The sequence below is a fragment of the Argopecten irradians genome, chromosome 4 (genome assembly GCF_041381155.1).
Source record: "Argopecten irradians isolate NY chromosome 4, Ai_NY, whole genome shotgun sequence".
NCBI lineage: Eukaryota > Metazoa > Mollusca > Bivalvia > Pectinida > Pectinidae > Argopecten > Argopecten irradians.
This window is the reverse complement of record NC_091137.1, coordinates 26,833,216-26,847,470: the sequence shown is the minus strand read 5'-3', so window position 1 is coordinate 26,847,470 and position 14,255 is coordinate 26,833,216. Positions and strand designations below refer to the sequence as shown.

Below are 14,255 nucleotides of genomic sequence, written 5' to 3'. Positions count from 1 at the left end.
ACCGGTCTACAATCTATTGTATATAAACAAATTGTAACGCTTGACATTTTTTCAATAACGTACTATTGGCAGGAGGTATTTGTCATAGACCTTTGACTGGATGATATTAAAACATTATATCGATCAATTAAGAAATATCGATTAATCAAATGGTGTTGACGACAATTTATTCAAATAAAATACATGTATACGAAATCCCTTTGTAAACGACGGTATACTTTCGTGTGATGTTATGCATACCGCGACCTTTATAACTTGTTAATTAAGGGTACACCGTTATTGATAAGTATGCCTGTTAACTCCCAATTAAATAAATCCACATATGCCCTTAGTTTCATACAATGCAATTCTACAAACAGTTCATGTGAAATATTGCTTTAGTACTCGTGTTAGTTTATATTCTTGAATTGTACATTTTTTAACTTGTGTAGGTAGCAGGTACATTTCTTACGTCCTGCCAGTGGGAATGACATGGTGATGCATTGCAATGTCTTGCATAAATCATAACAAATGGAAATAAGTTTTTTTGTGTTAAAAAACAGGAGACTAACACATAATGTATGTTACGAAAAGAATATTTGAATGTGCAATCGATACTAGCTACTTTGTCAGTACTTCGTGACGTGACTGAAATACAAAACATGGCAACAGGTTTTCAGCAGAGGTATCATAGTAATAGGATAAAATATGATAAATGGACCACAATTTTATATAAAAAACGATATTATTTTGTGATGATGTTATACAAAACATGTATTTTACGATATGTAGCATATCTCCTGAACCACTTACGACATGTAAACACCGTTTGTTTACTATACGTCCTGATATGTTTTTTGTAGGCGGTAACGAGACTGATTGACTTGTGACAGCACATGTACATATATTTCCACCCTCCGATATCGAGTCAAACTAACTGCGAAGAAGACAGCATAATGCTGTGGGTTTTATGTTGTTTTACCACAAACAACAATAACAGTTGGATTAAGAGCAGTTTCTTTAGGTTTTATATAAAAACAACCAATATAGGCAAGTGTGGATGGAATAAACCCGGCCAGTATATAAACCGTCTTTACTATTGCATAGTGTACAGATAAAAATGGCGCTGCCAGCATTGTTTCATTACATCATTTATATTTTGAAACATCATATGTAAAAATAGGGTGAACAATACGACAATTTCATAAGAAACCCACAATACAAGTCAAATCAATGTTTGAAGACAGCAATTTATTTAATTGTAACTGACAATAAATAAAAACAAATGGGATTATGCAGAGAAAGAACATATACAATACTGTAAGTACTGAAGGCTAAAGATTTTCATTATAAGAGTTATCTTTCTTTGTCCCGTTATAAAATTATTTCATTCAGTTTCTTTCAAACAGACATCCCTGGTCATTTGCATGTTTATCAAATGACCTTTCAGATGTTTATGGAAAACAAAACCCAATATGACAATTGAGTTGTCAAACGTGTCAATATCATCTTAAACTCATACCGAAAAAGATAATGAACCAAGACTAGTTCGATTTGTTTGTTTATTTGATAAAATAACGTTATAGTAGAGCCAGGGTCATTTAAGGACGGTCTCCCATGTTTTTGGTGTCTTGCGTGTGTGTAGTGCGAGGTGCGTGTTCCAAGAGACTACGGTATATTCGTGTTGTATCTTTTTGTAAGCGAAACTCTTGGCATTTTATAGTGCTATATCAGTGAAGCATGACGCCGAAGACACCAAGCAACACCCCCACCAGGTCACATTATAGTAACAATGGGAAAACCAGTCGTCTCTCTCCTTTATACTGATCGCTAAGCAGGAGCATAAACAACTTCTTTTTAGACTATTGTATGTCTCGGCCATGGGACAGAATTCAGAGAATCAATGAAAAAAATTTGAATGAGGAAAAAAAATGTGTACGATTCCAATATTCCAAACATAGATACATGCAACACTGTTTGTAATATAAAATAGCATAAGAACTGAAGATAATCGTCTAAAACAACACTTTATTGACCAAGGGCTTAATCACAAAAGGAGTATGTACTTTTACGGATGTTCTGGGGAAGTTTCACAATCTTTATATCACTGTTGATATATTTAAAGCTATTTACAAAAGTTAGATTACATAATTGTTAACGACTAATTCCATTATTTGAATTTTTATAACAGGTCTTGCAATTGAAAAGAGAATAAACAGAAACGATGAAACTATGCATGCACATTTACAATATCCAAGACAAAAGTTTTACAGCATTATTCCCTATCATTGAAAGCATTTGATTTTGTATATCTGGTGTACATCTTCTATTATTTGCAGCAGCACCACCAAATACAACACAGGATGATTAAACCCGTAATTCCTCCGCCTCCACCCAGTCCAATATACAATACGGAATTCGAGGACGAATCTGCAGAATAAAATATTTGGCCATTTAAGTTTATTAAAGTTTTGAAAGTATCATTCGAAAGAGTACATTAAAATAATTGAATAAAACAAAAATGTGAACAAAGTTATTTTTTAGTCTAAAACAAGTTCATTATTATTTACATTTCAAAGTATCGAACATATGCATTGAAACCCATCAAATATGAAATATTTGGCTTTTTCAATATACACGCTAACAAACGCCACCGCCATGAATTTGGTCATAACAAATTGGTTGTAGTAATTGTTAATTCAAACATACCCTCCGTGTCAGACTGGGACATCACCATTTGTACAGTGACGGTCAAACCTGAAAAATGGAAACAGAAATAATCCATTATATGAAAATTAAACATACATGGATTCCAACCAATTATTAGACTGAACGCCCTATTAACAATTTAAATACCAACCAGTGTCATTTAAGGACAGCCTCCCCTTGCGTGTTGTGTAAGATTCCTTACCGAAACCTGATGCCATATGCACCCTGGTCATATTATACTGATAACGGGTTAATCAATCGCCCTGAATGCTAATCAGGAACAAATATATAACTATGATATACCACGGCGTGTCTCTGCCGGGCGACATAACCCAGAAGCTTCATCACAGGACACTCGAGGCCAAAACTGAAGCAGATTAAGGCAGACGTTAGGAAGAAATTAGAATAAAATCCTGCTGCCTCAATACAATACGGAGATTTTTAGATCCCAAAACGACGTGGGTAAAGTACAAATTTACCGTCGATTAGTCCCACTATCTGGTCATTATGACGTAATGATTTGATATAATATTTTGTAAAGCTTTATATACGTGACTGTAGGTATCCATTATGAACACTACTAATCTTCTCAACCGAAATGCAAGTGAACTCACTGATAAAACTCCATATCATCAGTCTGGTAATAGGCCGAAGTACTACATCCATAGCGACAGAACCAAGGTAACAATTCTTAAATAGAAAAAAACCATTGGTTATAATACCGACACATTGAAGTACATAACTCAGATTTAAAAGAATGCATAATTCAAATCAAAGGACGAACCGTGAACAAAATATTAATTTTCATTTTCTAGATTAAAAACAAATACAATTTCTTAATTAAAATCAAAAAAACTAGGGCAGATTATGAACAAATAAAATTTACAATTGCATTTGCTAGCGGTCCTGGTTTATAAAAAAAACATATTTCCAAGGGGTAGTGCAATAAAAACGGAAAAATACAACTTTATCTACTGTCATTAGAATAATGCTATTTAATCAAATGCAATTCAGATACAAAATTTCATCGGATCGCTACTCTATTTTTAATGTGTTTAACTCTCTATCAACAAAATTTTAATATTTAAATTACTTATAGTAGGAGAGGCAAAACTTATTATAATGGCGCTGGTCGTGTTTCTGAGAAGACATTTACAGTCTCTACTTCTTTGAATATGGAACAGTGTTTGCGTGTTCAAGTATAATTTCGAAAATTTCATGACTGACATTTACTTATCGCGGGTATATTAACAGCTCGACGCTGCACAAAGAATCGACCTAGGTATTTAAATGTAAAACGTCTTATTATATAATTTGCTAGCGTAACACGATACCTTACCTGGCGGCATTGACATAGCAACGCGAAGCATTAAAACAAGATGTTTACCTTGGTCGGCGAAAACGTATATTGCCAATGTTTATGTTTACCATTTGCAATGACGCTTTTCACGTTATGCATTGATACTTAACTTTCAAAAATGTAATTTATTGCATATCGTTGGAGAAAAAAAAATATATATGTGATATATATGTAGTATATATAGACATATTTGATTTTTTCGTTCGAGCTTATCGGGCTTTTAAGACTATACAGGTCAAACAGATTCCTGGCTTCTTTCAAGTGTACTTACTGTTTATGAGGAATATACATACCCTTTACGTAACATCGAAAACCATCCAAATTTACATTTTCTGCCATTGTTTTTGTCACGAAATTAGAAACAAAATCTAAACAAAGCCTTTTCTAAGTAAACATTTTCCCCTTATTTCATTATAAAGTTGTTTTCCTTCTTATGATGTTCATTCTCAATTTGCAATAGCCTTTCCTCATTCCAAAAATAATCGCTTTATGTATTTCTGGCCTAAACAGCAATGTTGCTCAAATTTACTTATTTTTATTGATCGAATGTTTTCACGTTTCATTGGTGCTATTTGTTGGAACCTACTAACTTTTGGCCTATTCCAATACTAGCAAAACGCCGGTTTTACATTAACCTAATTTGATGAATCTTTCTTGCTTTTAAACAGTTTCAATAAAATGAAAAAGGCTACAGTATATTATTTTGGATTAATACACTTTATTATCGTAGCCTATTAATACAACATGAACAATAATAGAATGCATTTTATAAGATTAAAATCATTGAATTAAAAATATATTGAAGTAATTTTAAAATTAATGTAATAAGAATAATAAGAAATCCAACTATCGTATTGATAGAACAAACAAATGTAAAGTTAGCACTTACCGTAATGATGTGTTTCGCGTTCAAAGGATCTGTTGTGTAGCTAAAGATTTTAGTGAAACCATTTATATACTTGTTACCATAGGTACACAGATCACGTGAGAAAATATTACAAAAGATATTGTGTTGACAGTTAAATTTTTTTTTTTCATTATAAAAAGCATTATAAAATTACTACTTAAATAAACAAAAATAGAAAACAAATTTAAAACTTAAAAACAACATTTAGATAAGTGTGATAAGTCGTATATTATACCAAATTTGGGGATAGTATCGGGTCTAGTTTCCAGGAAGTGGTTAAACGCGGAAGTTAATTTACCAAGAAAACACGTGGAATCATTAACAAATTACCACCGATTTCATAGAGATAAAATAGTAATAAAGTTTAAATGATCGAAGTTATTGAATAAAATGTTCTTCACCACGAAATAAGAATACGCATAGTATTACTGACACATTGAGAGTATTATGTAAAGGACGAATTATTATTCATAAAGAAAAATCAGGTCAATTTGCATGATAAAGTCATGTTTAAACATACCACAACAAAAGTAATTTTATATCAAAATCAAAGTAAAGGATTGCGCTCCGTGGGGGTTTTAAATCATTTGACTTTCTGTCAAACTTTTCAAGGATGATCCCTCAATAAAGGAAACCTATTATACACTGCAGAAAGTCGGGCAGGAAGGATTACAAACAAGAGGCCAAAGGGTCCTAACGTGATGATAACCAAGACAGCAGTCGTACCGGAAATTAATTGGATATGATGTTGATTTGGGGAAAAAAATAACGCTTCAGCTCAATCACACTGGTAGAACTCGAGAAGTTCAAATGTGTTTTAAGATGGCGCCCGTGACAACCATTTTTAAATTTGAATCAACCCGAAAAATAACAACATTTGGTCGGGACCATGTCAGGATCATTTCAGGCACGTTTCAGCCAAATTACAAAGGTAGAACTTCAGATATGTTTTCAGGATAGTGGCTGTTGTGGCCATGTTGGATTTCGGATCAATCCAAACGCACTGGTAGAACTTGAGAAGAAGTCGAAAGTGGTTTTTTAAGTTGTCCATCTTGGGCTTTGGATCAATCCAAAAAGTAGGAAAATCTCCGGAGACAGGATGTTGGTAGAGGAGTTTCGGAAGAAGCTGCCAATATCTTGGCAGAACTCTCATGGAGGAAAGGCACTAACAATGCTTACAACAGCTGTTGGAGTCAGTGGTGTTGCTAGTGCAATAGAAAACAGTTTGATTCATTTCGGACCCCCGTGGTAAACGTTGTTAACTATCTTTCTGAGCGTTTCGAGAGGGGAGATAAATACAGGACCCTCAACTCTCGGATATCTGCTATTTCAGCATTTCACGAGATTGTTGACGGAACTAAGGTGGGTCAGCATGACCTTGTAAAGCGTTTCTTCAATGTTAGACCTCCACAACCTAGGTATATGGGCACATGGGATGTTCATATGGTATTGAGTTATGTCGATTTCGAATCAATGTCTGTTCTTTCAGATAAGATGTTGACATTGAAGGTCAGTATGCTATTGGCCTTAACTTCAGCGAGTCGAATTTCTGAGCTTTGCGCTCTAGACACAAAGTTCATGTCGGATACAGGTTCCAAATTTTCTTTCAAGTTAGCCAAACTTACAAAGTCTCGTCGTGTTGGAGACCCCTCTATTGAAGTTGTGTTTCAGGCTTATGTAGAAAACCCCAATTGTGTGTAGTACAGACTCTCAGAGAATATATGACGAGGTCAGAGTCTTGGAGAAATCGTGACGATACTAGTCGAACCCAGATTCTACTTAGTTAAGTAGAGCCACACAAACCGGTTGTCTCGTGTACAGTTGCGGGCTGATTAGTTTCACTGTTAGGTTTGGCTGGCGTTGACACTGACAAGTTCAAGGCACACTCTACCCGTAGTGCCTCTACTTCAAAAGCTCGGGCAATGGGGCTATCTTGCCAGGAAATAAAGGAGAGAGGCCAATGGTCAAAAGTCTCCACGTTCAGGAGACATTATTTGAGGGAATCTTCTAATCTATCAAGTAAAGATAAATTTCAGAAAGCAGTGTTACCTGTAGGTTAGTACAGATGTATGCTTTAAACATAATATTTATATCTTATTGAGGTTTGCGATATGAAATTGAGAATTTCATCAGTGCATGTAATGCACACAATGAAATAAGAATTTCATGAGCAAACCGAAATAAGATATAATTCCCAGGACCCTTACCCACCCTCTTTCATGCTTACAAAGTTATCTTTGTATTGGTTTTTATAACAAATGTGTTGTTTAGTATACATGGAATGACTTCATGTACATGATTTCCTTTTTATACACATGCATGAGCAAAGTTGGCTTGCGTTCCATATAAGTTTCCTTCGTTCTATGTTACAAGACGGAAGAGCGCAGGTGATGTCTAGACAGAGAATGGGGACTCGTTAGACGAGTCGACAGACCGACGTCCGTCCATGGATTTTGGAATTTATATGTAATTTTGATGTTTGATGCAATAAATATTGCAGTGTTTAATGTTTCTCTTTTTTTTACGTTTTCCTTTACTATCATTCTTCCATTTTTAAAACTGAAGATCTCGCGTTGAGACTTTCCAAGCCTCGTTTTGGCGAGACTTTCGCTTTGCAGGGCTTGATGTTTAGCATGATGCCGTAAATGCAAAATTATATCTTATTTCGGTTTGCTCATCAAATTCTAATTTCATTGTGTGCATTACATGTACTGATGAAATTCTCAATTCTTTCTATGGTGATTATTCAAATTCTAGTATTTTGTTTATTCCGTATTGTATTGATTTGTAATAAATAACATTGACGGCAAAATAAAAACTTTAATTTTTTATTACTTTTCATCTATATTTCCATTGAGTGTCAAAATCGATATTCAAATTACAACTTTTTTCTAATGGGCTATTATTTCATTCAGTCTGAACATACGCATTTTTTTAAATGATCATCCAGATGTTTTATGGAAAACAAGCCTCAGGATGATCTTTGAGTTGTCACTATATTGATTTTTTTGCAAAACATAGGGAGAAAAATTCGAGCTAACTAATCGAAACAACCGTTAGTGTTTGATCATATCAAATATCTTAATGTGACATCGACAAATAGTGTATAGTTTGTATCGCTGGGTTCTAGCTGAGACACACCATAGTCTATACAAGTGGTAATTTTTCTACTCCTGCTTAACATTTTTGTCCGTTGTAAGTATAGTGTGATCGGTTTTGCGTGTTTGCGATAGTTTAAAAAAGGCAAAAGATTCGACTATTGCAAACAGAGATAACATTGTTTGTAGTTAAATTCATATATAAGCGGCTGTCAGACGGTTTGTTTAGAAAAGGTAGATACTTACGTGTGATGATTGGCCCTCATGTACTGCCAAACTGTTATCGATAACTAAATATTGTGATACAATGTACTAAGTATCCTGACCGGATAACGTTTGCTAACAATGCTGCGTTTGAAGGAATGAATGTATATTATTCTTTACATTTTTAAAATATGACAACTTACAGCATACAAAAGACAATGTATGGTTTCGGTATTATGTGGCCCTAATGTCGTCAAATCTTAAAATCAATACGCATTTTTGTTATTCCTGGAAGAAAAATTCAGTAAATCGATGTACCTGGAAATATAGTAGGTGTGTAACATGTGGAATATGTGTGATTTTGATACATAACCGTCTGGCGCGGTTTCGGCATGTAAGATGCATATGTAATTATATCATATTACATTGTAATTGATCACCAATATCAACTTTAAATGCTCTTTCAGACTAAATTAAATTTTTCGTTCAATAAAACATCTATGGTTACACGCACCTCGCACTTCACACACTCTACACACTGCATACATGGGAGGCCGTCCTTACATTACCCTGGCTGTTAATAGGACGTTAAAATAGTCAAACAAACAAAATCGAATATCAACAAGATACTAATTACAAGGATATTATGTCATATTTAGCAACATGTATCGACATGCTAAAATATTTGGGTTATATGAAGAAACCATCATCATTTTGTATGAAAACGGAGATTGTATCGATACTACCTGAGAGAACTTTAAACGTAAATGAATGTGGGGTATGCAAACATGGCTGGTTTAACTGTGAAGATGAGATTAGGTAACGTCGGCTAATAGATCATACGGGTGTTAAACCATCGTTGCAACAGTAGAGGGAACTATAAGTACAAAAGAACATTTTAGATTTAGAGACAAACAGAAGATAACGCACAATTAAGTTGGTTATACGGTAATCAATTTTGTATTGTCTTGTGTATATAAAAAAAACAACCCAAAAAACGCGAGGATATTCACGACGTACTAAGTGTGTAAGTTATTAGATTACTAAAACACACGTGTAGCCTATAACGTAACGCACGAGCCTAACCGGACAATGGGGTGTCAGTTTTGTTTAGGAAATAACATCCTAGCCTCTTATATGTCCCATCCACATAAAGGAACCCCAAAACAGTGATCTAATAATCACATTCGGTCACAATACACTAACCATCAGAAAAGTAAGGATGGGCATAATCAATATAAAATAACAAACGAAATGAAGACAATCGACTAAAACAATACTTTATTGACCAAGAGCTTAATTACAAAAGGAGTATGCAATTTAAATTTGGACGGATGTTCTTGGAACGTTGCACAATTTCCATAGTATGTATACTGTTGACATATTTAAAGTTATTTAAAATTGTACGTTTTGAGCGCATAATCTATAACGACTAATTACATTAATTGTAGTTTGATAACAGGTCTTTTAATTGAAAAGAAGATATACAGAAACGATGAGACTATGCATGTGTGTTGTACATTTTCTACATTCAAAAAAAGCTTCGAAACATCATTTTATATATTGAATGCAATTGATATTGCTAACATATTCGGTGTAGATTGTCTATTACTTCTTGCAGCAGCAATACCAAATACAACACAGAATGATTAAACTCGAAATTCCTCCGCCTCCACCAAGGCCAATATACAATGTGGAATTCGAGGACGAATCTGTAAAATAAAATAACACAGATTGGCACGATGTCTGACCATTCAATTTTTTTAATTTTCAAAAGATAATTCGATAAAGTAATTGAATAAATAAAAATAATTTCTGCACGTAAACAAATTATTTTTATCTCAAAAGTGAATAAACTCATGTGGTCCAAATTATGATTTTGTTTTTGCTTACATGTTATCCAAAGCACTTGCAACATGGCAATATATTTATTATTATGGAATTATATCCATTAATATAAATTTCACTATAGACGCTAACGCCAACGCCACGGGTTGGTTATAAAACAAAATGGCTTTAGTAATTGTTAATTCAAACATACCGGTCGCAGGAGTCGTGCCAGACTGGGACCAGACCATTTGTACAATGATGGTCAGACCTGGAAATGGAAACAGAAATCCGATACACAAAATTAAGACTTGGATTCCAACCATTTATTAGGCTTAACGCCCTATTAAGAATTTATGTGTCATTTAAGGACGATCTCTCCTGTATATTACGCGGGTGTATGTGTATGTATTGCGTGCTGTATATTTCTGTGTAATAGTAAAACTGCTGTCCAGATACAGTGTTATCTCCTTGAAGCCTTCTGCCATATACACTGACCCCGATCATATTATACTGACATCGGGTAAAACAGTCGCCCTTAGTGCTAAGCAATCACATATTCTACAACTATGATATAAAAATCAAATAATAAATATATCATTAACATTCTACACCAACGATTGAGCGAACGGACAATAATTGTCATTTTACCACTATAACATATAGGTCTTATAAAAACCGCAGAACCAAATGATTTCGCTATATACGATATGTTAACGTTTGCCACTGTCCAGGTTAAATGGAGTTTTCAAGTCTGGTCACCTGTTATTAATTTTGAAGAATGGCATCTCGTATACCTGTGATTAAATGTAATTAAGATCTACCATCTTGCTGAACTTTTATGTGTGGGTGCCATCTTATGTTGAATTCCACCAAAAATTGACCAATATATTCATGAAATTCCCATTTTGATTACCCCGCCTATCAGAAACACACTTGACAGAGTTTTAAAATGTCTTTACATATTGTACATCTACATGTATTGCCCAACACATTAAACTTTTGAAACTGATGCGTCCTGAATACCCAATAAGCAGGCTCCGAAACATTCACCTCTCTATGAAATCTTGTGCCCAAAAGGGGATTTCCAGAATTCTATTTTTGGTTTGATTCTGCGGTCCCTTAATGGCACTTTCAAATAATAATATTTTCTTTTCAAAGATGAGTGAGAATCTTTAATTGGTCAATGATGATAAAAGTGTTACCTTGTTGCTTTAGTAACTGATGAAAAATTCAAATATTGCAAATGTTTGTCTTTAATTTATTGAGGTAACTACTTGTTGGCGGTGAAGCGCTTGTAACGAACTTCATCTACCGTATTTGCCGTAATAAGTGGGCGCTTATTTGTGAACCAAAATGTGAGTTGTGGACGATTATTGTCATATTTTAACTCTTTCTGTACCAATGACAAATTAAAACATGTAAAGGATCCGCAAGTTAATCTAATAGGGATGCAATGCTTACAGTATGTTAGAGGCATCACATGTTGTAAAACATCATTAAATCTATGGGATGGGGCGTTTATAGAACTTCAACTCCTTCTCCAGAAAAGGGGAGAGACGCTTATTACGGCGAATACGGTATATAGACATGTGCGTATCTGAGGGTATCCATTGTTGACACTACTAGTCTTGATTTAAGTGAACTCACTGATAAAACTCCACATCGTCAGTCTGGTAATAGGCCGGAGTACGACATCCATGGCGACAGAATCAAGGTAACGGTTCTAGATCAGAAAAATGTATTGGTTGATATAATTGGTATTTCTAGACTCATTAAAACATATATTCTTAGTTCAGAATAAAATACAGGAGGACAAACTATGAACGAATAAACTGCCCTGCAGGCAGGGCTTAAGAATTGCACATGCTGTTCATAAAAGACGACTAAATCTAGGATATTTTTTGTTTTCTTCTTCCTACCAAACTTTCTTCTTCCTAACGTCTCCCTTGTCACCACCTCGCTTTTATCCTTCTAATGAACACTCGCCCCTGTGAGGTAGGCTCTGGGTTCTGTCCCCTGGCCGAGACACACCAAAGTCTATAAATGTGGCAGTTTCTACTTCTGCTTAGTGCTCATACTACAGGGAGTAGGACGACTGCTTCGTCCGTTGTCAGTATAACGTGACCGGATGGGATGTGTTGCTGGGGGTCTTTGGCAGCATTTTCCAGTGATATAGCACTATAAAAAGTGTGACAGTTTCACTATACAAAAAGATACAGCACTAATATACCGCAGTCTCCCAAAACACGCACTACGCACTTCATACACGCTACAATCGGCATACCTGGGATGCCGTTCTTATATGACCATGGCTGTTAATAGAATTTAATCAAACAAACAATAAATGAACGAATAAATATAGTATTACTTTTTCTAGCGGGTTGGCTTTAAAAAAGAAAATATTCTTTGTTTAAAGTACTACTATCCTCAGTAAATACATGTAACCCTTCTCATTAATAACATTCTTATTTCTACCCCTTTGTTCTAGACTCATCAAACAGTAAATCATTTCTTATAGCGACATTACTGGCCAATGTGTCTTTTGTCAAATATACATATGTGAGTTTCTGCTTTTGTCCTAATTGTTTGTTTATTGCCTCGTGTGTTGGTTTGTTGTATAGACTGTTGTCTGTTCGTGAATGGTGTATGCACATGTGCTTGTTAATGAATATATTGTCATTGTTTACCTCTCCACATAATTGTACCTACTGCTACTTATAAATTACATACATACATGTAACAAATTCCACATTATTTGACTGATTCTAAGCTATAAAACAGTTTGTTCCGATCAGATTTTCTTATATCCTTACTTTATAAGATTGACTCTTCATATCAATTAATCATTCATATTATGTAATTTAACCTTTGAGAATATGTCAACGGACATTGTATGGTTTCTTTGTGGTTGTTTGGTATTATCTTCTTCTTTAACTGTGTGTTGTTTTTGTATGATTTTCAAAAAAAAAATTCAAAATGAATAAACAGTAGATTAAAAAAGAAGGGAAAAATACATAGCAACGGGAAGAACACAAACGAAGTACATTGTATTTACCTAGCTCAATGCTTATCCTTATCTTTGAACCATAAATAAATTACTGTTTATACAGGCAACGTAAAAGTTCTTAGCGTAAAATAGAAAAACATTCCAATTTTTATATTCTGTCATTGTTTTTGTCACGAAATTAGGATTCAAATCGTATCGAAATCTTATATCTGTTTAAGCAAACCTTTTTCTAAGTAAACAATTTTCCTTTTCCTTTGAAGGCACTACTATTTCATAACAATTTTGTTTAATTCTCGATTTGCCGTCGTCTTTCCTTTTCATTGTAAAATCAACGGTCAATGGCCTTTACAGAACGTTTTTCATAGTGTTCAAATGTACTTATGTCATTGATCGAGGTTTTTAACGTTTTGATTAGAAAAATTTGTATCATCTATGCGCCTATTTTTTTAATCTACTAACCATAAGCCTGTTCCGTTTTTCTTCAATATGCAATCAGAATACTAATCAAACACTGGTTTTGCATTAATCGTATTTTGATGAATTACTCTTGCTTTTACACGTTTTCGATAAAATGGTAGCTAAAAAATACAACATGAAAAATGTGGAATAACTTTTATAATATTTAAATGATTTGATATAACAATTTTGAAGTAATTTCAACATGAATATTATAAAACTCTAGATTATCATATTAATAGAACAAACAATTGTAAAATTAGCTCTTACCGTAATGTGTTTCCCGTTCGAAGGAGCTGTGGTTTATAGTTAACGTTTTCAACGAAACCTTATATATACTTGTTACCATAGCTACACTGATCACGTGAGAAATCATTACAACAAATATTGTGTTGACAGTTTAATTCAATTTGTTATTATGTATTATGTATTTCTACGCAAATTAACGAAAATAGAAATGAAATTAAAAACTAAAAAACAATATGTAGAAAAGTTTGAAAAGTCGTATATTATCCCAAATTTGGGGATTTGTATTGGGTGTAGTTTCCAGGAAGCGTATTAACACGGAAGTTAATTTACCAAGAAATGAGTGGAATCCCCTTATTGCGGGTAAAAATGAATTATTAACTAATTACTTCGATTTCGTTGAGCTAAAACATCAATAATGTTTATACGAACGAATATATTGAATTTCATAATGTATTA

At 34.0% G+C, this 14,255-nt stretch overlaps 2 long non-coding RNA genes across 2 annotated transcripts; both read right to left on the bottom strand.

Moving 5' to 3' along the window:
* Nucleotides 1-1,993: 1,993 nt before the first annotated feature.
* Nucleotides 1,994-5,032, bottom strand: LOC138321129 (uncharacterized). The gene is made up of 4 exons (XR_011208285.1): nt 4,938-5,032; nt 3,303-3,378; nt 2,689-2,736; nt 1,994-2,409 (listed from the first exon to the last, which is right to left on the bottom strand). It is a non-coding gene; the product is annotated as an uncharacterized lncRNA (long non-coding RNA).
* Nucleotides 5,033-9,516: 4,484 nt separating this feature from the next.
* On the bottom strand, nt 9,517-13,948 carry LOC138321128 (uncharacterized). The gene is made up of 4 exons (XR_011208284.1): nt 13,821-13,948; nt 11,735-11,810; nt 10,299-10,355; nt 9,517-9,969 (listed from the first exon to the last, which is right to left on the bottom strand). It is a non-coding gene; the product is annotated as an uncharacterized lncRNA (long non-coding RNA).
* Between the last annotated feature and the right edge of the window lie 307 nt (nt 13,949-14,255).